The sequence below is a fragment of the Rhinopithecus roxellana genome, chromosome 15, assembly GCF_007565055.1.
Source record: "Rhinopithecus roxellana isolate Shanxi Qingling chromosome 15, ASM756505v1, whole genome shotgun sequence".
Lineage (NCBI taxonomy): Eukaryota > Metazoa > Chordata > Mammalia > Primates > Cercopithecidae > Rhinopithecus > Rhinopithecus roxellana.
The window spans coordinates 55,267,810-55,293,586 of record NC_044563.1 but is presented as its reverse complement, the minus strand read 5'-3'; the positions used below and the strand labels follow the sequence as shown (position 1 = coordinate 55,293,586).

General features: G+C 38.1%; 1 protein-coding gene and 1 pseudogene across 2 annotated transcripts in view; one reads left to right on the top strand and one right to left on the bottom strand.

Annotated features, from left to right (window-relative positions):
* The window catches only part of ACER3 (alkaline ceramidase 3), a 163,653-nt gene that overhangs the window by 14,031 nt on the left and 123,845 nt on the right, over window positions 1-25,777 (top strand). The window lies entirely within an intron of this gene.
* On the bottom strand, window positions 21,326-21,952 carry LOC104665082 (annotated as a pseudogene). Its single transcript, XR_748360.2, has one exon. The product of XR_748360.2 is annotated as a 60S ribosomal protein L17 pseudogene (transcript).

Genomic DNA, 25,777 nt, shown 5'->3' with positions numbered 1-25,777 from the left:
CATGAAAGTCCTAGATATTTTACTCTGGGGAAAGTAAATGGTATAATGGAACAGCTGGCCAATGGACTTGCAGTCAGAATCAAGATTCCTATCTGAACTTCGCTCCATTGAGCCTGTGACTTTGAGCAAATCACTTAACCCTATCAAATATCATTTTTCTCATTTTACAAAAACTGATAAAAAGAATGGTTATGAGATTTAAATGGCATGATGCATGTGAAAACACACTGTGAAGTACCTGGCAAATATTAGGTACTTAATGAAGATTAGTTGAATTGGAATCTAATCAAAATAAGTTTAAAAAAAAAAAAAAAAGCAAAGCTAACCCATTGCTTGTTGTGGCTTCCTTACCTGTGGTGATTAGTTTTATCTGTGAACTCGGCTAGGCTATAGTATTCACTTATTTAGTCAAACACTTACCTTGGTGTTGCTATGATGGTATTTAGTAAATGTGGTTAATATCTATAATCAATTGACTTTAGGTAAAGGAGATTACCTTCAATAACATGAATGGCCTCATCCGATCATTTAAAAGGCATTAAGCGCAAAAGCGAAGGTTTCCAGGAGAAGAAATTCTGCCTTATGTTTGCAGCTTCACCTCCTGCCTGAGTTTCTAGGGCATGGGAGGTGGGGACGGGGGCAGTTAAAGCTTTATTTTGGGAGGTCTACTTGATTCCTTACTTTGGTGGACTTTCCATTTCTCCTTTTCTCCCTCCCTTCTTTCTTCCTTCTTTGATTTGTTTTTAAATTCAGGATTTTAAGATGTTTTCTGTGGGAGGTTCAATTGGATTATCTATATGTCACATATCCTTAACCTGATGCTTTTGCACATGCTGTTGGCTTGTCATTTGTCATTTGTAACTGCATTATCTGAGTCAGTGGGTATCTCTTTAAACCTTGACTGATTACTTCTTAGAGAATTAGGTGCTTTTTCTATTTCCCTTTGAGGACTTTCTATTGACTAAAGGATAAAGACCAAATTCTAACATGGCATGAAGAGCACTTCTTTTTTTTTTTTTTTTTTTAGATGGAATCTTGGGCTCTGTTGCCAGACTGGAGTGCAGTGGTGCGATCTTGGCTCAATGCAACCTCCGCCTCCTGGGTTCAAGCGATTCTTGTGCCTCAGCCTCCCAAGTAGCTGGGATTACAGGCATGCCACTACACCCGGCTAATTTTTGTATTTTCAGTAGAGATGGGGTTTCACCATGTTGGCCAGGCTGGTCTCGATCTCCTGACCTCATGATTTGTCCACCTCAGCCTCCCAAAGTGCTGGGCTTACAGGCATGAGCCACCGCGCCTGGCCAACGTTTCATTTTTTTAACATGAAATTTTTACATATACAACAAAGTTGGATGAATTCTTCAGTGAATATCCATTCACCCACTAACTAGATTCTACCATTAACATTTTATTACACTTGTTTTTATCACACACTGATTTGTTTTTCCATTCCTTTCTCCGTCCATCAGTTCATTTTATTTTTGATACATTTTGAAGTAAATTGCAGACATCTGTTTGCTTTCCTCTAAATACTAAAGCATGTCATTAAAGTTTAATTCCTTGTTTTTTTCTTTTGATGTAAAATTTACATTCAATGTAATACACAATTTTTTTTTTTTTTTTTTTTTTTTTTTTTTTTTTTTTTTTTTTTTTTTTTTTTGAGATGGAGTCTTGCTGGGTTGCCAAGGCTGGAGTGCAGTGGCATGATCTCAGCTTACTGCAACCTCCCTGTCCCAGGTTCAAACAATTCTGCCTCAGACTCCCAAGTAGCTGGGATTACAGGTGAAGACCACCACACCTGGCTAATTTTTTTATTATTAGTAGAGACGGGGGATTACAGGCATGTGCCACCACACCCAGTTAATTTTTCCATTTTTTTTTGTAGAGATGGGGTTTCACCATGTTGGCCAGGATGGTCTAGAACTCCTGACCTCAGGTGATCCTCCCACCTCAGCCTCCCAAAGTGCTGGGATGACAGGCTTAAGCCACTGCACCTGGCCTGTAATACACAAATCTTAAGTTATTTTTGCTAGATTTTGAGAAATGCATACACCTATGTAACAACCTCTATCAAGATGTGGAACTTTACCATCCGCCAGGAAAGTTCCCTCATGCCCCTTCCCTGTTAATCCCTATCTCCATCTTAGCCCTTCTTTCCAGCGTAACCACTGTTGGCTGATTTTTTTTCCCTACCATAGATTAGGTTTGCCTGTTCGAGAACTGCATGGAAATGGACTCATCTAGTATTTACTATTTGGGGTAAGGCTTCTTTTGTTCAGCATGTTTTTGAGATTCATCCATGTTGCTATGTGGTAGGAATCCACTGTGTGAATATACCACAGTTTGTTAACCCGTTTTCCTGTTGATGGACACATGGCTGTTTTTAGGTGTGGGCAATTATAAGTAAAGCTGCTATAAACATTCTTGGGCAGATCTTTTTGTGGATATATATTTTCATTTCTCACAGGTAAATGCTTAGGATTGGAATAATTGGGTCATAGAGTATGTATATGTTTAGTTTTATTAGATACTGCCAGACCTTTTCCCAAAGTGGTTGTACCATTTTACACACAGAGTATCTGATCCACATCTTTGTCAACATTTAGTGTCAGTCTTCCAAATTTTAGTCATTCTGGTGGATGTATGATTGTATCTCATTGTGCTATCCAGTTTATTTTTAACTCTTCAGTCTTTCTTATTTCATTTCCTTGCCCTACTTACATTTCACTCTTGCCAAAACAAGCTATTTACATATACATTAATACCCCGTGCACTTTTTATTGTTCATATTGTTCCCATGAGAGGTAATAATAAATTTGTTTTAAAATCATGAAGTTTGTGATGGTTATTCAGCAATAAATACCTGAAAACTGTGTCTGAAGTTGAGTTTTGAGAAATTTTGATTTTCTATTGTGAAAACTCAGAGTATGTCATATTATACCATGCCTTTTATTCTTAGAAGATGAGACTAAAGAATAAAGGTTAGTACTTTTATAAGCCCATCTGAAGATAACAAAAAATTTTATAAGCATCGTTTTATTTATACCTGCAATGTACTCAAGACTCAAAAGAATTATTTTACCCAATGAAAGCAAGTAAGTACCTCAGGGTTGAAATAATTCAGTTATGAAGCTGGAAAAAAATCTTTGACTCATCATAGGTATAGATGCTTGCTCTAACATATGTTCTTTAACTTTTCACAGCATGCTGCTTTTAACAGCAAGTAGGACTGGCTAGAGTCAGAACTCTAAAACTATGCATGTTAAAATCTTGATGCTGCTCTAAAAGCTGTGTTTTTATGATCTTCATTCACTTATTCATTTATACAAAATGATAAGGAGAGATTCTAGATAAGATACTTTTCCTGAAATGAAACATTATGGTTTCTAAGCTATTTCACCTTCTGAGTAGCAGTTTTTCCTTTTTTTCCCCCATTTCTTTTTTTAAGCAGATATGAGGGCAATTTGACTTTGTCTTCTGAAATCCCATTGATTGCTAGAGTTGATTCAATTAATCTTGCCAATCAGATGACTGTTTTGTGTTCAGAAAGTTCAACCTAAAGGTTGACAAATGAAGAGAATTGTGACCTTAATAAAGGAGGACAGTCCTTTGGTTAAGAGCACCCTCTGTGTCCTTCCCTGATCCCATCTTTTTCCTTTTCCTCTGGAGATAACCAGTATACTTAATTTAGTGTTTATCATTTCCTAGCTTTTACCACTTTGCATTCCTAAAAATATACTATTTAAGTTTGCTTGTTTTATATTTTATATAAGTGGAATTGTACTATGTGTACATTCTTCCACAACTTGCTTTTTTTTGTTTTTTAACACAAATTGTGCTTGTTAGTATCATTCATGCTCCTGAGAATTGACTGTGTTGATGGATGTAGATTTAGTTCATTTATTTTTGCTGTTGTTTAGAATTCCACTGTATGAATATATTCATTTATCCATTCTTTAATCATTGGACATTTTGTTGTTTCCAGGTTTTTGCTATTACAAATAAGGCTGTTGTGAACATTCTTGTGCATCTTCTGGTACACAGAAATGTAAGGGTTTCTGTATATACGTAGGAGTGTAATTGTTAGAATATAGGTCATGCTCATATTCAACTTTAACTTTTAGGTTGGTGCAAAAGTAATTGCGGTTTTTGCCGTACTTTCAATAACAAAAGCCTCAATTACTTTTGCAGCGACCTAATAGAAGTTCTCGAATTTTTTGGTCTCATGACCCCTTTACACATTTAAAAAGTATTGAGGACCCCAAAGAGCTCTGTGAGTTAAATCTATTGGTATTTACTGTATTAGAAGTTAAAACTGAAAAAAATTAAATCTTTATTAATCCATTTAAGATTTGTATTTGTGAGAAATGAGATTTATCCATGTGTTGTATCAGTAGTATCTTTCTTTTGATTGCTGAGAAGTATCCCATTGTATGAATGTAATAGTTTGTTTATCTATTTTCCTATTGACAGGATACCTGGGCTGTTTCCAGTTTTTGGCTATTATGCATAAAGTTGAACATTCTTAAACAAGTCTTTCTGTGAATGTATATTTTCATTTTTCGTGAATCAATGCCTAGGATTGGAATTGCCAGGTTAAGGTTGGTTTATGTTTTAGTTTTCTAAGAGCCTGTAAGACTTTTTCTCCACAGTGATGTATCATTTTTCATTCTCATCATGGAATTTTTAGGTGCTCCACATCTCCAACAATGTTTGATGTTGTCATACTTCTTAATTTTATCCATTCTGGAATGTATGTAGTGGTATCTCATTGTAATTTTAATTAGCATTTACCTGATGTCTGATGATGTTGAGTATATTTTCTTGTGCTTCTTGGTCATATGTATATCTTCTTTTGTGAAGTATCTTTTCAAATCTTTTGCCCATTAAAAAAAATTAGATTGCCTTTTTATCATTGAGTAATAGGGGCTCCTTTCATATTCAAAATATAAGTTCATTTACCAGATGGATGTTTTGTAACTATTTTCTCCCTGTCTCCCTACTTCATTTTTTTAAAGGAGTTTTTTTGATGAGAAGTTGTATATTTTGATGAAGTCTAATTGATCAGCTTTTTCTCTTACGGTTATTGGTTTTCTTTTTTTTTTTTTTTTTGAGGGGGAGTCTCGCTCTGTCGCCCGGACTGGAGTGCAGTGGCCAGATCTCAGCTCACTGCAAGCTCCGCCTCCCGGGTTTACGCCATTCTCCTGCCTCAGCCTCCTTAGTAGCTGGGACTACAGGCGCCCGCCACCTCACCCGGCTAGTTTTTTGTATTTTTTAGTAGAGACGGGGTATCACCGTATTAGCCAGGATGGTCTCGATCTCCTGACCTCGTGATCCGCCCGTCTCGGCCTCCCAAAGTGCTGGGATTACAGGCTTGAGCCACCGCGCCCGGCCGTTATTGGTGTTCATAGCTTGTCTATTCCCATGTTTTCTTTTGGAAGCTTTATAGTTAATTGCTTTGTATTCAGGTCTATATCCATCTCAAATTTATTGTCACATATGGTGTAAAGTAAGGATTGAAGTTTATTTTTTCCTCATAGGCATATCCAGTTATTTTAGCACAATTTAACCATGTAATCTTCAAGTAGAAGTTTCACTTCTTTCTTTCCAATCTTTATGCACTTTATTTCTTTTGCTTACACTATTGCACTGGCTAGGACCTCCAGGGCAATGTTGAGTAGAAATGACATCATGAGTGAACATCCTTGCCTTTTCCTGATTTAAAAAGCAAATAATTCAATATTTCATTATTAGATATAATGTTAGCTATAGGTCTTTTGTAGATATCCTTTATTTGATTGAGGAAGTTCTTATTGAGTTTTATCATGAATAGGTATTGGGTTTGTCAAATGTTATTCTTGTGATTTTATCCTTTCTGTTAATATGATTGATTGATTGATTTTTGAATGTTGGATAAACTTTGTTTTGCTGGCCCGCTTAGACATTATATGTTATCCTTTTTATGAGTTGCTGAATTTAATTTGCTTGTATTTTTGGCAGGGTTGATTTTTGCCAGGATTTTTGCATCTTTGTTCATAAGAGATATTTTTCTGACATTCGTTTTTTGTTAGGTTTCTTGCTTCAGGTTTTTAAGTTGTGTTTTTCAAGGAAATTTGTTCATTTCCTCTAAATGGTTGAATATATTGTCATAAAATTATTTCTGACATTTCCTTATTGCTTTATTAATGTCTGTAGAATCTGGGGTAACTCTGTTCTTTCATTCCTGAAATCAGTAATTTGTATATTCTCTCTTTTTTGATGATTAATCATCCTAATGGTTTATTTGATTTTATTATGTCAGTGGAACAACTTTTGGCTTTGTTAATTTTCTCTACTTTATTCTTATTCTGTTCTTATTTTTTTCCTTCTACTTATTTTTATTTAACATATTCCTTTTTTGGCTTCATGAGATGAAAGCTTAAAACACTGATTTTAGATCTTTCTTTGTTAATAGAAACATTTAAAGTTGTAAATTTTTCTCTTGGCGCACAAACTGTTTTTCCTCTGTGCTCACAACACAATCAACACAGAAGATTTCTGTGACCAGATGTGTGGGGATTTCTCCCCACCAACAGAAAAGCAATCAGTTTTGCAGTGGACACTAGCTGGGTATCTTTCAGTTCAATTCTGACACTATCTACTTGGTAGCACCAGATCCACAGGTTGAGGGCTCAGTCCCACAAGACTGTCCTCTACTTCCCAATGCCAGTCAGAAGCCCCATGTTGTTTTACTTGTGTTTCTGATTAACCTGCTATAAATAGGATTAGATTCAGATTCTTCTTGGCCTCTCTGTGCAGCATTCCTTCCTCCAGGGTATGGGATGGGGCCCCTTCTGAAATGGGGGTCTTGTGATCTACCATCAGATATAGTAGCAGAGAATTTATTTATGTCCAGCTCTGAGACAGAAAGGTGAGGGAAGATTAGAGTATATTTTTTAGTTTCTGTGGACTGCCATGGGGAGAAACAACAAGGACTATGGGAGCTATAAGCCAGGAACTGTGGATGAAAACATATATATATGTATGTATGTTATGTATGTATACTATCACAGTACTCCCTAAGCTTATTGTGCTGGTATTTGGAGGTGGGGGCTTTGAGACATAATTAGTTCATGAGGATCTACCCTTATGACTGGGATTAGAGCCCTTGTAAGAAGATGCCAGGGTGGGGTATGGTGGCTCACACCTGTAATACCAGCACTTTGGGAGGGGGAGGTAGGCGGATTGTTTGAGCCCAGGAGTGAGAAACCAGCCTGAGCAACATGGTGAAACTCATCTCTACAAAAATGAAAGAAATTAGCCCTGCATGGTGGTGCACACCTGTAGTCCCAGCTACTTGGGAGGCTGAGGTGGGAGGATTACTTGAACCTTGAAGGTCAATGCTGCAGTGAGGTATGATTGCACCACTGCACTCCAGCCTGGATGACAGAGTAACACAATGTCTCAAAAAAAAAAGAAGTAGAATTCCTGAGCAGATAACAATTTAAATGTTATTAACAGGGCAACAAACTGTCAGGTTTATCTTTGGTTGATATGGTTTGGTTTGGATCTATCATTTTATTATTGTAATTATACTAGCTGTTTTTTGTTCTTCTCTTGCATTTTAACAAATTATGTAAATATTATTTTAGAATTAAAATATTTTACTATTGCCTTTTTAGTCATTCTTCTTTGCATTATTTATTTAGTGGTTACTCTAGGGATTACAATACATGTCTTTAACTTTTCACAGCCCACTTCATGGACCACTTTATGAAAAATGTAGAAGTTTGCAGAATAAGGCAACTATATAGGCTCATATCTTACCTACCTTGTTCTTTATGCTATAGTTGTTATATATATTACATCTATATGTTATAAACCTCCAAATATCAGCATACTAAAAGTAAACAAGTTATAAATCAGTTAAAAGAAAAAGGAAACATTATTGTCTTTTGTAGCTTACCATTTCTGATGCTCTTCACCTTTCACCCTGATGTCTGAGGATCTGCATTTCCCTCTGGTATCATTTTCCTTCAGCAAGTTGAGCTTCTCATATCTATAAATTTCTATATTTCATTACATTTTGAAAAACTTTGATCATTATGTATTCAGATTTTTTTCTGCTTCATTCTCTTCTATCCTTTGGCTCCAATTACAGCTATGTTGCATTGTTTATAGGTTCATTAGGATCTCTTTAGGATTATTTTGTAAAAAATCTTTTTTTTTTTTTGAGATGGAGTCTCGCTCTGTCATTCGGGCTGGAGTGCAGTGGTACGATCTCAGCTCACTGCAAGCTCTACCTCCTGGGTTCCCGCCCTTCTCCTGCCTCAGCCTCCCGAGTAGCTGGGACTACAGGCACCAGTCACCATGCACGGCTAATTTTTTGTATTTTTAGTAGAGATGGGGTTTCACCGTGTTAGCCAGAATGGTCTCGAGCTCCTGACCTCAGCATCTGCCCGCGTCGGCCTCCCAAAGTGCTGGGATTACAGGCGTGAGCCACCACGCCCGGCCCAAAATCTTTTTTTCATTCTCTGTGCATATACATATTGGGTAGCTTTGATTGACCTATCTTTGTGTTCACTTAGTTTTTTCTCTGTCATTTGTTTGTCTGTTAGGTCTATCTGGTGAATAATTTATTTCAGATATTTTATTTTCAGTTGTAGAGTGCCCACTTAGTTCTTCCTTATTATTTCTATCTTTCTCCAGAGATTTCCTATCTTCTTTTATTATTGTTAGCATATTTTATCTTAATTCCTTGAGGTTAGTTATAGCAGTTTCTTTAACATCCTTGTCTGCTTTCTCTAACATCTAGATGATCTTGGGATCAGTCTCAATTGATACTCTTTTGTCGATAGAGTAAGAACCATTTTCCTGGTTCTTCATATGTTAGGTAATTTTAGGCTTTATATTGAACATAAAGAATGTTAAATTGACCAGGCGCAGTGGCTCACGCCTGTAATCCCAGCACTTTGGGATGCCAAGATGGGCGGATCACGAGGTCAGGAGATCGAGACCATCCTGGCCAACACAGTGAAACCCCATCTCTACTAAAAATACAAAAAAATTAGCCAGGCATGGTGGCGGGCACCTGTAGTCCCAGCTACTCGGGACGCTGAGGCAGGAGAATAGCGTGACCCTGGGAGGCGGAGCTTGCAGTGAGCGGAGATCGTGCCACTGCACTCCAGCCTGGGCAACAGAGCAAGACTCAATTTCAAAAAAAAAAAAAAAAAAAAAAAGTTAAATTGTGGAGATTCAGGTATCTTTGTTTCTTATGAGTGTTGTTTCTGTTATTTTAACTGGCATTTAGTTATCTTGACTGACTTGACTTGAACTGTACACTCTTGTTTCTTGGCCAGCATCTCATTTGTCTTTAGCTGGACTTCTTTCAATCTGTTATATGCGCATGTGGTTCATGGTTCAATCAGAGACATGGGCAGACAGAATTTAGAGATCCCTTCTTTGTTTTCCCTTTCAAGATTCTTCAGTTCTCTTCAATGCCATATTTTTTTTTCTGGCTTCAGTGTGCTGGTTCCCCAGGCCAGCAAACCTGTGGTGTTACTTTTTCCTGTTTCTTATGTACTGTGTCAGCTGCACTTATCCCAAGGCTACAAGCTGCGAAAATGGGAATTCACTTTGTACAGTCGTACACACTTCTTGAAATGTGTACTCTGCATTAGAATTTGTCAGCTTCTTACACTCCGGTGCTTCCAGATAATCTTTTTTTGTATTATCCTAGATTTTACCATATTTTTCTGAGGGAGAATTAGCTAGTAGGGCCTTATTCTGTCATTGCTGGAAGCAGAAGGGTATATGGACCTTTTTACTGTGTTCCGTTTCTCCCCGCATTATGTCCATGTTTTCTTTAGATTCTTGAACTTACTTGTAATAGGTGATCTAAAATCTTTGTCAGTTTCATCACTGTCATTTTGGCATTGCTTCTTTTGAATGATTTTCTTGCTTTTTTTTTTGAAGACTGAGTCTCACTCTGTCGCCCAGGCTGGAGTGCAGTAGCAAAATCTCGGCTCACTGGAACCTCTACCCCTCTGGGTTCAAGTAATTCTCCTGCCTCATTCAGCCTCCCTAATAGCTGGAATTACAGGTGTGCACTACCACAGTTGGCTAATTTTCATATTTTTAGTAGAGACGGGGTTTTGCCACGTTGGCCAGGCTGGTCTCGAATTCCTGACCTCAAGTGATCCGCCTGCCTCGGCCTCCCAAAGTGCTAGGATTACAGGTGTGAGCCACTGTGCCCAGCTGATTTTCTTGCTTTTTAACTTGTTTAGCAATTTCTGTTTGGATGCCAGACATGGTAATGGGATATCGTTGAGTGAATAGATTTTGTTGTCTTCTCTTAAAGTGTGTTGGATTTTGTTCTGGCCAGCAGTTTGATTCTGATCAGCTGATCCCTTTCAAGGTTTGTTTTAAAGCATATTTTGGGAGTGGTTCTAGAGTTGTTGTCTTTATTCTTTTGGTAGTTTTGCTTTGTTACCAAAATGGTCTAGGATCTCTACTGGATGGTCTAAGTGTTCAGCATGATCACTGTGCTCTCTAGTCACAATGTGAAGGTCTCAAACCCTATGTGTTATGGTAGTTGTTTGGTTTACAGCTCTATAGTAGTTATTTCTCCCGCTATTAGTTCTTCTCTCAGCCTAAGAGACTGTGAGCATGTGCAGTTTTTTATTTGGTGGTAGACTTGAAGATTCCTTGCAAAGTTTGGGAGCTCTTTCTCCACAAGACTGCTGTGCTATGCTTGGATTTTTTTTTTCCTTACACCAAAGTCTAGAAATACTTCCTCCAGAAAGCTGAGTTTACCTCATTTATTTCTCTTTTTCTCAGGGATCACATTGCATAGAATTTGTCCTCTTTTATACTTGTTAACTGCAAGGGAAAATCCAGTCCCAGTTACTCTGTTATGGTTAGCAGTAAAAGTCCCCCAAATCATTGTAGTGTTCTTATGGTCATTAGTTTTAACATCTATTGGATCAAGCCCATTGTGATGTTGAAGTCTATCGGGGGAACCCGTCCCCAATATTTCAACATATGTTCTTTCTATTTTCCCTAAGTGTCAGCCTGTCTGAGAAATACAGAGAAAGAGTACAAAGAGAGGAATTTTACAGCTGGGCTGCTGGGGGTGACATCACATATTGGTAGGTCTGTGATGCCCACTTGAGCTGCAAAACCAGCAAGTTTTTATTAGGAATTTCAAAAGGGGAGGGGGTGTATGTACAGGGAGTAGGTCATAAAGATCACATGCTTCAAAGGGCAAAAGGCAGAGCAAAGATCACATGCTTCTGAGGAAACAGGACCAGAGCAGAATCAGAAACTCCTGATAAGGGTCTGTGTTCAGTGGTGCACATACTGTCTTGATAAACGTCTTAACAAAAAACAGGGTTCGAGAGCAGAGAACTGGTCTGACCTCAAATTTACCAGGGCTGGGGTTTCCCAATCCTAGTAAGCCTGAGGGTACTACAGGAGACCAGGGCGTATCTCAGTCCTTATCTCAACCGTATAGGACAGACACTCCCAGAGCGGCCATTTATAGACCTCTCCCCAGGAATGCAATTCTTTTCCTAAGGTCTTAATATTATATTCCTTGCTAGGAAGAGAATTTAGGGATATCTATCCTACTTGCATGTCCGTTTGTAGGCTCTCTGCAAGAAGAAAAATATGGCTCTTTTCTGCCCAACCCCGCAGGCAGTCAGACCTTATGGTTGTCTTCCCTTGTTCCCTAAAATCGCTGTTATTCTGTTCTTTTTCAAGGTGTGCTGATTTCATATTGTTCAAACATACGTGTTTTACAATCAATTTGTACAATAGTGGTCCTGAGGTGACATACATCCTCAGCTTACGAAGATAATAGGATTAAGAGATTAAAGTAAGACGGGCGTAAGGAAATGTAAGAGTATTATTTGGGAACTGATAAATGTCCATGAAATCTTCACAGTTCATGTTCAGAGACTGAAGTAAAGACAGGCGTAAGAAATTATAAGAGTATTATTAGGGAAGTGATAAATGTCCATGAAATCTTCACAATTTATGTTCCTCTGCTCTGACTCCAGCCGGTCCCTCCATTAAGGGTCCCTGACATCCCACAACAAAAGTCTTTTCTAACTCTACTGATTTGTACAGGGGAGCATGTGAAAGTTGCTTCATCTATTAAACATTAAGATAGGTGTATTAAAATCTTCTACCATGTTGGTGGATTTGTTTTATTTTCTTCATTATTATTCTGTTAGTTTTTGCTTTAAGTATTTTGAGGCTATGTAATTTGGTGCAAATATGTTTAGGATTATGATGTCTTCCTGGTGAACTGGATTCTTATTTTTAGTTTTTCTCTTTTAATTTTTTTTGAGACAGGGTCTCACTTTGTTGTCCAGGCTGGGGGGCAATGGCACAATCACAGTTCACTGCAGCCTTGACTTCTTGGGGTTAGCTGATTCTCCCACCTCAGCCTCTGGAATAGCTGGGACTACAGGCACATGCCACCATGCCCAGCTACTTTTTTGTATTTTTAGTACAGATGGGGTTTCGCCATGTTGCCCAGGCTGTCTCAAACTCCTGGGCTCAAGCAATCAATCCACTTGCCTTGGCCTCCCAAAGTGCTAGGATTATAAGTGTGAGCCACGAAGCCCAGCCAGATCCTTCTTCTTCTAATGCTTTTTGTTTTAAAGTTCCTTTGGTTTGAAGTATTTATATATTACTGTTTCTTATTCTTTACTTAAAACCTTTCTGCATTCTTTTTTTTTTTTTTTTTTTTCGAGACAAGAGTCTCGCTCTGTTGCCGGGGCTGGAGTGCAGTGGCCGGATATCAGCTCATTGCAAGCTCCGCCTCCCGGGTTTACGCCATTCTCCTGCCTCAGCCTCCCGAGTAGCTGGGACTACAGGCGCCCGCCACCTCGCCCGGCTAGTTTTTTGTATTTTTTAGTAGAGACGGGGTTTCACCATGTTAGCCAAGATAGTCTTGATCTCCTGACCTCGTGATCCGCCCGTCTCGGCCTCCCAAAGTGCTGGGATTACAGGCTTGAGCCACCGCGCCCGGCCGCCCTTTCTGCATTCTTATGTGTTATTTGCATGTACTGTATGCTAGGCACTTATTTTAAGGGTACCTGGGATTTGTTTTAATCAGGTATAGTTAGACACAGAGACACAGAAATGACTGTCATGAAGGAAGAAGTTTGTTTTTTTTTTTTAAATTTTACTTTAAGTTCGGGGATACATGTGCAGAACGTGCAGGTTTATTACATAGATGTGCATATGCCATGCTGGTTTGCTGCACCCATCAACCCGTCATCTAGGTTTTAAGCCCTGCATGTATTAGGTATTTGTCCTAATACTGTCCCTCCCCTTGCCCAGGAAGAAGTTTTTATACTCAGTTTCCTAGAAACAGGAGGAATAACACACCATGTAGGGCCACTTAAGAAAGCACCAGGGTCAGTCGGGGGGCAGAGGAAGTAGGGGGAAACATGGTCATACAGCTTTATTGTGGTTTCTGCAGGAAGGAACAGGCAAGGCATTATGAGTAGGCTTAGGCTTGGCTAGTTTTGAGTAATTTCAGTGGACGCTGGGATGTAGGGGCTGCCACTAGTTGTATGGTACGTGGCCTGGGATGATTTGGGTAGGGGAATAGTGGCCTAGAGTGTGAGAGTCTGATAAATGAGGTAGTTGGGACTATGGGCTCTGGACTGTTTGGTTTGCATATGGAAGGTGCACTCCTTTGCTACCTGGCTAGCTCTGGGAGGAGCGATTCCACTAGGGTAAGCAAGGCCCCATATACCAAAACATGAAATACAGAAACCAGAAAACGTGATTATCATAGCACTGTTCTAGGTACTTGTTGATAATGGCAGTGAGGAAAGCAGATAAGAAAGCCGTTGTTGTGAACATGCATTCTATTGAGAGAAGATGACAAATAAACGGTTAAGTATATAAGTGGTTGCTAATTGTGATAAATGCTGTAAATAAAACTAGGTAATATGATAGAGAATGGCTAGAGGACTTCTTTAGATAGGGTAGTTAAGGAAGGCGTCTTTGAGTTGGTGGCATCTGGTATAAGCCCTGAAGAATGAGATGGTATATGTGGTAATCTGGGGTAATGATGTTCCAGACAGTACTGCAAATGGCCCTGTGGCTGGAATGGACTTGGTTTGGTCTAGGAACATTGGGAAGATTAGTGTTTTGGGAATGATGAGCAAAAAGGAGAGTAATTAGAAGAGATAGGCAGGGGTTGATTGTGTTAGCCTTGTAGACCATGGTAAAGACATTGGCTTTTATTTTATTTGCAGTTGAAAGCCTTTGGAGTGTTTTCAGCCAGGGGAGTAAACTTTTATACTCAGTTCAGAACAAGTCAGGTACGAATACCATTAACAGTATAACACTTGGGAGATATATTAGCATGCTACAGTTATATGATCAAAAAGGAAGATGTTGTTAAATTGGAAATGTTTTCATGAAACAAATGGCTGCAAAGGAGGATTTTGATCATAGTGGGGGACTAGGATTGATGAAGAATGAGAATGGAATTTTAAAGGAGAGAAATCATACAAAACAGGCCTAGGTACTCAAGGTACTGTGGGGGTTTTGCTGTTATTGTTTTTGAGACAGAGTCTATGTGGCCCAGGCTGGAGTGCAGTGGTGCCATCTTGGCTCACTGCAACCCCCGCCTCCTTGGTTCAAGCAATTCTTGTGCCTCAGCCTCCCAAGTAGCTGGAATTACAGGCATGTGCCACACCTGTCTAATTTTTGTATTTTTTGTAGAGACGGGGTTTTGCCATGTTGCCCAGGCTGGTTTTGAACTCCTGAACTCAAGCAATCCTCCCACCTTGGCCTCCCAAAGTCCTGGGATTACAGGCGTGAGCCATACCATCATGGGTTTTTAAGTATAAGAACTTACTGTCAAGAACAATATATAAAGTTTAAGAATGATCAAAATAAGTGATGACAAAAATAGGTATAAATCCTGCCCGGGCAACATAGTGAAACCCTGTCTCTACAAAAAATACAAAAATTAGCTGGGTGCGTGCCTGTAGTCCTAGCTACTTGGGAGGCTGAGGTAGGAATGTTGCTTGGGAGGTTGAGGCTGCAGTGAGCCATGATCATGTCACTGCATTCCAGCTTGGGTTACAGAGCAAGACCCTGTCTCCAAATATATGTATATGTCAGATAAGGTTTTTTATCTTTAACTTTCTAGAAAATATTTTCAGTCAGAGATTGGGAGACTAAAGATAGATTGGTTTTAAGGGGGGTAAAGGTTGTAAGAGTAGGTGATGAGAAAGCAAAGGAGAACTCAAAGAGAGACTGCATGAAGTAAATTTATATACCATGCATTAGATGGATGAAGAAAATGATCTTCCTAAAGTAAATCATAATAATTGGTAGCTATCATTTATAAAAGTATATAGTTTTTCAAATATGTATATATATTTAAAACATTCAGAAAAGACATTGTTATAAAATATTTTTATAAAATATTTGTCCTGCTTATGTAATAGGATTGTTTTGAAGGTCAAATGAGGAAACTAATACAAATTGATTTTGTATTTCAAATCTTATTTTGAAAAGTGCTACCATTCAGAAGAGTATATATGAGTTTTTGTGATGCCCATGCATGTGCATAAATTGCATAAAACTTCTCCTATATGTCTAGAAATTACCATAACTAATTGAAGCTGTTTTGGAGTCTGTGGATGTTAATTACTATAGGTAACTTTTTTTTTTTTTTTTGAGATAGGGCCTCACTCTGTTGTCCAGGCTGGAGTGCAGTTGCATGATCTTAGCTCACTGCAGCCTCGACCTCCCAGACCCAAGCCATCTTCCTGCCTCAGCCTCCGAGTAGCTGGGACTACAGGTGCATGCCACCACACCTGGCTAGTTTTTGTATTTTTTTGTAGAGACGGGGTTTTACCATGTTGCACAGGCTGGTCTTGGCAGCTCCTGGACTCAAGTGATCCACCCACCTCAGCCTCCCAAAGTGCTGGAATTATAGCCTGCCTTGCTTATTATTGCCCTCTGTTAAGAGCGTCTTTTTAGGTTATATGTATGGTAAGCATGCTGTACAGCTAGCTTCATAAATTGCTCTGCCAGCTGTGAAACTGATACAAAGCTGTTGTGTGTAATCAATAAATAAATGATTTGCTTTTTTAAGATACTAGACAAAACACGGCATTAATTTAAAAAATGATCTGAAATTTAAGCTATATATTGAATGTATTCCTTAAAATCTATTCTGTTTCTTTTGCCTGGCATATTTTTTCCCCAGTGTCTTACTTTCAGTAATTATATTACCATATATTTATATATGGGAATACACACATTTATAATCTCACAGTTTCTATGGGTTAGGAGTCTGGATCTAGTTTAGCTGAGTCCTTTGTTTATGATTTCACAGGGCTGCGGTCAAGGTGTTAGCTGGGGCTGTGGTCTCATCTGAAGCTTAACTACGGAAGAATCCATTAGCAGAATTCAGTTTCCTGTGGTTATAGGACTGACAGGCTTCAGTTTCTTGTTGGCTTTTGGATGGAAGCTGCCCTTAGCTCCTGGAGGCTGCCCTTCACATATGGGACTACCAAAATAGGCGGACCACAACATAGGAGCTTGTTTCTTCAAAGCCAGCAAGGGAATGAGAGACTTCAGCAAGATGGGTGCTACAGTCTTAGTAATGTCACCACATACACATAATTGTGTGTCTCTTGTCACCTTGCCTTATTGTCTTGGTTGGCAGCAAGTCACAGTTTCTGCTTATACACAAAAGGAGGGAGTTACACAAGACTATAGATACCAGGGGATGGGGATCTGGGGGCCACTTTAGATATCTGTGTTTCACATACCTTATTTTTATATTTCCAAGTGCAGTAATTATTGTTTTCTTTTTACTTTTTACCCTGTGACCAGGTCAAGAAAGACCAGTGGTCTTCTTGTTCCTTTGTGCTAGTGGGTGTTTACTTTTCTATTTCATTTAGCTACTAAGTAGCCCCACAAGCATCTCAGCTCTATATAGATGATCTCAGATCCATTTCCTATCCTTGTGTGGTCCAAGGCCTCATCTCTCATTCCTGTGTGAGCATTGAAACCCAACCTCCTATGGTACTGAGACAGGCAACTCAATGCCTTATCTCTTGCCCTCATAACTGAGTTATTACTATATTAGTTTTCAATTGCCTCTTTTTTTTTTCTTTCTCCTTTTAAGAAGTACTTTTAGTTTTTTTGGAGCCCAGCTGTGCATTTAAAAAATATTATTTGTTTAATTTTTACAACTCATCTAGGTATTTGTAATGAGAGAATTTTTGGGTTTTCTGTCACATTGCTTAATAGCTATTTCTTTGTTTTCTTTTAGCCAAGGGTTTATTTCAATACTGGAAATACTAAATGTTATATACACATAGGTGTACTTAAAAACATATAAGTGCATCAGATAATCAGTATTAACACACATGGAAATATAGAGTTGAGAAGTATAGCATATGAAGACTTTCACGATCTGTCCCTTGATTCCCTCTCTAATGGCCTTTCTAAACACTTGCACTTTTGTATGGTACTGCTTTTGTATTCCTGAACACAGAATGCAGCTCATAGTTTCATGTATTTGCATACATTATTGTCTTTGTCTGGAATGTTCTGCTTTATGCCTATCATCTTTCTTTATTTTGTTAACTCAGCCTTATTTCTTTTTTTCTTCTAAATTCAATTTTTTGTATTTTTAATTATTCTCTTTTTCATTTCTAGGGGTATTGTTTCTTTTTTTCAGATCTGCCTGGCCATTTTTGTTATTTTTTCTTCCTTGGTTATTTTTTCTTGCTATCTTATGTTTCTTTAAATATTTTTAAAACACAATATTTCATATTCATTAATTTCAATATATTTCATTTTTGCTTGTCTAATTCTGTTGCTTATTGTTTTGCTGATTCTCTTTTATGGCTGCATGTTTCCTCACGTATTCTTGTGATTTTTTTTACCATGAATTCATTGTCGTGGAGACTTGAGAAATCTTTGAGACCATCTTGGATTGTAAAGTCATGAGGGGAGGACCCCTGTGGTTTTGTTCATTGCTGTATCCCAGGGCTTATTACAGTGTCTAGTACATGAGACTCTCAATAAATATTTATTGGATGAACAAATTATGTGCCCACACCTTACAGACAGTACTATAATTATTTCTATGTATGTTTATTTTCTCTACTATATTGATGATACCTCAAGTTAGAGAACTTTTTGGCTTTAACAACATATCCCCAGCATTTAGCACAATGTCTAATATAGATTAAGTTCTCAGTAAATATTTGTTGAATGAATGAGGAGTTGCTTGGCATATTCTGCCCAATGAAATCTTCAGAATAAATAAGACTTATTTTGCCTGTTTGTCATTATAAAGTCATTTTAATAAAATGGAGGGTACTAGAGAAATGATGAAGCAGCGCATATTGCTCATGATTGATTAAAGCAGAACCATTTTCCAGACTGAACTCCAAAGTCACTGAAGGCTAATCACATTAACTATTCCTGTACTTATAGATTTCAAGGCATAGTGAGTATACAAAATGTTCAGCCAATAAATATGTACCAAACATCTACTATATGTACATTAGTTTGCAAGATACGTGAAAAATATATATATATATTTTTCCCAGTACGTTATGTGCTAGCTAAGGTATACACTTAAAAATGTGAAAAGGGTAAATAGAACACAAGATAAATGATTTATTATAGTAATCACTGAGTACAGTGGCTCACTCCTGTAATCCTAGCACTTTGGGAGGCTGAGGCGGGCGGATCACTTGAGGTCGGGAGTTTGAGACCCCTGGCCAATATGGCAAAACCCTGTCTCTTCCAAAAAATACAAAAATTAGCCAGGCAAGGTGGCGTGCGCCTGTAGTTTCAGCTACTCTGGAGGCTGAGGCATGAGAATCGCTTGAACCCAGGAGGTGGAGGTTACAGTGAGCTGAGATTGCACCACTGCACTCCAGCCTAGGCGATAGAGTGAGACTCTGTCTCCAAAAAAAAAAAAAAAAAAAAAATTACAGTAATAAAACAGTTGTCTTAAAACAGTGTCATTTAATCATATAGAATACAATTGAATACATTTTATAGAGGTTCAGATGAATCCAGTATTGTGATATTATACACACACACACACACACACACATATATATTTTCATCCACGGTTCCTGGCTCATAATTTTCATAACCCTTGTTATAGTCTTTTGTTGTAATGTTGGGACACTCTAGGCTTCAGAAGCAGGCCTCAGGAAACAGAATCTCTCTCTCTGATCTTCTGCTGCCCTCCTTTCACCTGACTAAGGCAGGACTCTAATCTGATAGTGAGTCATCTGACTGTTTATTTGAATCCTTTAAAATATTCTTTGTAATAAACTGATAAACACAAATAAGTGTTTCCCTGAGTTATGTGAGCCATTATAGCAAATTAATTGAACCCAAAGAGGGGGTTGTAGGAACCCCAACTTGAAGCCAGTTGGTCAGACAGTCTGGAGGTCTAGACTTGTGACTGGTGTAAAGAAGAGGCTCTCTTGTGGGACCAAGCCCTCAACCTGTGGTTTCTGAGGCTATCTCCAAGTAGATAGCTTCAGAATTGAATTGAATTGGAGAACACCCAGCTGCTGTCTGCTGTAGAATTGCTTGCTTGCTTGGTTTGTGGGAGAAACCGCCACATATTTGGTCACAGAAGTCTTCTGTGCTAATGATTGTTGTGAAGTGATTAAAATAGGAAAAAGCACACGAGTGTTGTTTTGTTTATACTCACAAGTTGCCAGAATTATATAGTTGGATTGCCTCTTAACAATTATTAGTATAGACCAACACTCATGATTGTATTTCTTCTGTTTTCTTTCTCTTCCTTTGCATTTTCAGCATGAAGGTTGTATTTCTTCTGTTTTCTTTTTTGTCCTTTGCTTTTTCAGCATGAAGAATACAGCTTCTTGTTAAAGGGACATAAGATTGAATCCAGATATTCCCATTTAGCAGCTATATTACACTGGAAAAATTTCTTAACCTCGTTGGGCCTCAAGTGTTCTAATATGTAGAATGAGAATGATAACACCTGCCTTATAAGGTGATATTTTGTATCAAAAGAGATTATGTAAATAAAGTCACTAGTATGGTTATAGGAATATAAACTCAATAGGTCTTGGTTCCCTTCTGCTTTATTCTTTCTTTCATTATCTACCCTGTGTTTTTTCCGCTTTCATTCTATTTTTAAAAAATAAAAACCAGGTTTTAAAATAATAAATTTAGTATTTAGATTGAAGCTTAATAGGAAAGACCATGCAAATATTCCAGTTATATGTGTGTGGGGGTTTAACAACACTGCTATTTTAGTTGGATCACAGAGAAACCTCTGTTTGCTGCTGTGGCACACTTGTCTTGGCTGACTGATCCCATTTTCTCTGGTTTTCTTTAAAGCAGTTTTTTTCAGACCTTTAAAAGCTGACACTCGGGCAGTGAGTACCCTGGAAAATAATATCTTGTTCCAGTAGAACTTGGCCCAAAGGATTCTGGTAGAACTAGCATAATTCATTTGAGAGATTTGAAATTTTTTAAAAATTTAAAAACTTCTGTTTTCTAGTCTTTAATTTTTGTCTTACTGCTGAGGAACTTGATATAAATTTAACACTGTTTAAGAAATTAAGTTAAATTAAATAAATTCAGAAAGTCTTAGCCAGAGCAGTTCATCAAGAGAAAGGAAGGAATAAAAAGCATCCAAATTGAAAAGGAAGAAGTTAAATTGTCCCTGTTTGTGAATGACATGACCTTTATATAGAAAAACCTAAAGACTCTACCAAAAGCCTTTTACAACTGATCAATAAATTCAGTAAAGTTGCAGGATATAAAATTAATATACAAAAATTAGCATCTCTATACACAAACAGTGAACTAGCTTGAAAAGAAATCAAGAATGCAATCTTGTTTAAAATAGCTACAAACAATTACATAGGAATAAATTTAAGGAGGTAAAAGACTTCTATGAGGAAAACTACAGAATACTGATGAAGGAAATTGATGAGGATACAAACAAATGGAAAGACATCCCATGCTCATGAATCAGAAGAATTAATATTGCTAAAATGACAGTACTAGCTGGGCATGGTGACATGTGCCTGTACTCCCAACTAGTTGGAAGGCTGAGGCAGGAGGATCACTTGAGCCCAGGAGTTCAAAGCTTCAGGGAGCTGTGATCACGCCACTCTACTCCAGCTTTGGTGACCAAGCAAGACCCCATCTCTAAAAAAAAAAAATAAGTAAAAGAAATAAATTTTATAATCAATATCCTTGTATTTGAATCCTGACTTTGCCATTTACAAGCTGTGTGATCTTGTATATATATATATATTTTTTCTTTTTTTTTCCTTTAAATTACATTTATTTTAATGCTGAATTTACTCCCGTGCCATAAGTTTTTGTTTCTTCAGTTTCTTCTGGGATATCTTTTTCTTCTGGGCAACCTCCTCTTCTGGTTTAGGAACAATCTGTTCCTTTTCAGTAAGGATCATCTCAATGTGGCAGGGAGAGCTCATGTATGGGTTAATCCGACCATGAGCTCTGTAGGTCCGTCGGCGCATCTTAGGTGCTTTGTTCACTTGGATGTGCTCGATGACCAGAGAATCTACATCTAAACCCTTAAGTTTAGCATTACTCTCTGCGTTTTTAAGCATGTGCAGCAAAAATTCAGCACTCTTTTTGGGCCATCGACCTTGTGTCCAGCCCCACTGCTTGGCCTGGGCACACCTGCCAACTCCACCATTGTAACGTCGGAATGGTACGCACTGTTTCTGTAAAGTGACATCTTTCAGATACTTCGTGGCTTTTCGAATATGCATACCCTTGATGGCCTGGGCAGTTTCACGAGTGTTCTTAAAGTGAACACGAAGATTGGAACCTCTTGATTTGCATGATTTCGTGGGGTTCTCCGGGTCAAGTGAATAGCGAACCATTTTCACAGATTACCTCAGGCCACTTAGGGAAAGAGGATCTGGTATATATTTATACAAATTACTTAATTTTGATTTTCACCTTCCTTAGCTGTCAAATTGGATTGAAAATACCTCATAGGGTGGATATAGTAGCTTGTGCTTGTAATCCCAGCTACCAGGAAGGCTGAGGCAAAGGAACGCTTGAGCCCAGCAGTTTGAGACCAGCCTGGGCAACATAGCAAGATCCTATCTCAAAAAACAGAGAGAGAGAGAGAGAGAGAGAGAGAGAGAGAAAATACTTCATAGATTTGTTTTGAGGATCAAATGAGACAATGTAGTGATTTCATACACTCTCAAATACCATATAAATTTTGGTTAATGGCTTTCTTAAGAATTTATAACATCAGATAATACAATTAAATTCAAACTACTTTTTTTTATTTTTATTTTTTTTATTATACTTTAAGTTCTAGAGTACATGTGCACAACATGCAGGTTTGTTACATATGTATACATGTGCCATGTTGGTGTGCTGTACCCATTAACTCGTCATTTACATTAGGTATATCTCCTACTGCTATCCCTCCCCCACCCCCTCCCCACAATAGGCCCCGGTGTGTGATGTTCCCCTTCCTGTGTCCAAGTGATCTCATTGTTCAATTCCCACCTATGAGTGAGAACATGCGGTGTTTGGTTTTCTGTTCTTGTGATAGTTTGCTGAGAATGATGATGGTTTCCAGCTGCATCCATGTCCCTACAAAGGACACGAACTCATCCTTTTTTATGGCTGCATAGTATTCCATGGTGTATATGTGCCACATTTTCTTAATCCAGTCTGTCACTGATGGACATTTGGGTTGATTCCAAGTCTTTTCTATTGTGAATAGTGCTGCAATAAACATACGTATACATGTGTCTTTATAGCAGCATGATTTATAATCCTTTGGGTATATCCCCAGTAATGGGATGGCTGGGTCAAATGGTATTTCGAGTTCTACATCCTTGAGGAATCACCACACTGTTTTCCACAATGGTTGAACTAGTTTACAGTCCCACCAACAGTGTAAAAGTGTTCCTATTTCTCCACATCCTCTCCAGCACCTGTTGTTTCCTGACTTTTTAATGATTGCCATTCTAACTGCAAACTACCTTTTTTTAATCCATGAACTGAAAAGTTATTTATTTTTCTGCTTTAAAATGTCTGACATTTTAACTAAAACTGTGAGCTTTACCTAACATAGTGCCTAAGCCCAACCATAGGTGTTCATTCATTTGTGGAGTGAAGGAATGAATATGTTCAACCTCTTGGCATCAGCATTATGTATTACTATTAAAAACTGAATTACCAGCCAGGCATGGTGGCTCATGCCTATAATTCCAGCACTTTGGGAGGCTGAGGTGTAAGGATCACTTGAGCCCAAGAGTTCAAGACCAACCTGGGTTGCATAGGGAGACCCTGTCTCTACAAAAAATTACAAAATTAGATGGGCGCAGTGGTGCACTCCTTTAGTCCCAGCTACTCAGGACGCTGAGGTAGGAGAATCACTTGAGCCCAGGAGATTGAGGCTATAGTGAGCCGTGGTCATGCCACTTCACTAAAGCCTTGGAGACAGAGCGAGATCCTGTCTCGAAAACAAACAAATGCAAAACTAAGTTACCTCTTTAATAATTAGATAAATGCAGATACCATTGTGTCTTTCTTTCAATAAGCCTCATCAGGATTCAGAGGCATTACCTTAAACTCTCACATTTGCTGTGGATATATCATAGACATGTAATTGTCACAAATGTTGGAGGCCACATAGTATAATTAATATGCTTAGACTTAGGTTTTAATCCATTCCTGCCTCTTACTGGTTGAGCAACTGTTGGTAAGTCATTTAATCTTTGGAGCTTCAGTTTCTCTAGTAAATGGTGAGACTACTCCCTTACAAAGTTACTTTGGAAATTAAATGTTATATGTATTTATAAACCATAAAGTGGCATAAAATATAGAAGTTTTTATTTTATTAAAGTTGACAGTATGAGCTGGGCCATATGACTGATTTTTTACATTCATGAAAGTGTGTAGAAAATATTGCAAAGATCTCACAAGTTTGGCTATTTGAAAGGACTGAAAGTCTCCTTAGAGAATATTTACCTTTCATTTAAAGGCAAAGGAAACAGTATAGCAAAAGAAGAGGACAGGCAAATATTGAGGGTATGGAAGATAATCAAGGAGCAAACTCCCTTAGGATCTTAATCTGCATGGAGGCCTGCTTCATCTCTGGATTGAATCACCAAGATCTGTCTGATAAATCTTGGCTTCAGGATAGCTCAAGGCAGAAATTCCCAGTGAGGTATTTTATGTTGCTCTGGTCTTGAAGTGTTTTTTCCCCCTAGTACTTTTAATACTTTATTATTATATATTTTAAAATATATTTGGAATATAGCCTCGTGTATAATGTGGAGAAAGGATTAAACTTAATTGATTTCAAGATGATTTTTACCCAGTTGCCTCAATACCATTTACTGAATACTTCCTCTCTACTTTTAATGATTTGAAATGTCAACATTATTATATACTAAATCCCATATGTTTTTGGGCAGATATTTGAACTTTCTACCCTGTTTTATTGATATCTCTCATATCTCAATATCATATTGTTTTAATGATTTTATGTAACTTCGTATTTGCCTCCATTATGGTTCCACTTTCTGCATTCCCATTGTACCCAGGTTCTTTATGTCACTAGCAGGAAACACTGCACAACATTTAAAGACTTTGTATTTTTGTTTAGGGCCAGGAACAGAAGGAAATAATTTTTTAATGTATTCTGTGGTACCAGGAAGAGAAAAAGTAGAAAGAGAGATGTAATAGGGCTGGGGAAGGAGGTATTTAGCCTCCAATCAGGATACTCTGGTTTGAGTCTGCTTCTGATGCTTACTGTATACATGTAGACAAGCCAGTTGACTTTTTAGCTTCTCTGTTTCCCTCAATTGCAAAATGAGGAAAATTGATTAGGTCACTGCTTAAATTTTTCCACTGAAGCATCCTTAAGGGCAGAAAAAAGAAAACAAGTACCTATGTGTGAAGATGAAACTGCAAGCAGCCTGCCATAAGTACAAATTTTCTTTTAATATTCACGAAAGATTTTTTTTATTATTATTAATGCCTTTTAATGTTTCACATTGTTTTGTATTTTTCAGAAGATTTGTAACAAAAATACATGGAACTTAGTATATATTTCAACAAAATGGGTAAATACAGAATCTGAACAAGACAGGTCTATACAATATAATCCTTCTTGTGGGGATAGAACATTCCACTCCACTAAGAAAAGAGAATCACAACATGATTAGGCCTGACTATCTCATACTGCCTACTGTGCTAATTTCAGACTGGTGGACTTGGAGGAAAAAAACAAATTAAAAATAAATAAATAAAACTGAATATGGTCAACTGCCTCAATTGCCCTCTCCTTTTCCCATTTCTTCATAGAGCCATATGAGATGAGGACGTGAGGCAGAGCCCTGGGGGGACAGTCAGGGGCTCTGCTGCCTAAATGCCAGGCAGATGCACGGGTTCCCTGAGGTGGCCCAGAAGTGTACTTGGAAACAACCACTCAGTGCTGTAACTGAGAAATACAAGTAGATAGAGGAGCAGGAATGAAAAAGGAGCTTCAAGAACTGCTGGCAGGAGGCCCGATGTCCACAGCACGTGTTTAAAACTCAACTTACAGTTAGAAAAGACAGCTGAAATAGAATCCTCAGCCACTACCTTGACAAACACATAACTGAGGCATTAATACCTCTTTATAATAATGCAAGTTGGAATGCTAACAAAGCATACACACTTCTGCAAAAATTCCACAAGGCACAGTTGTTCATTCAACAGA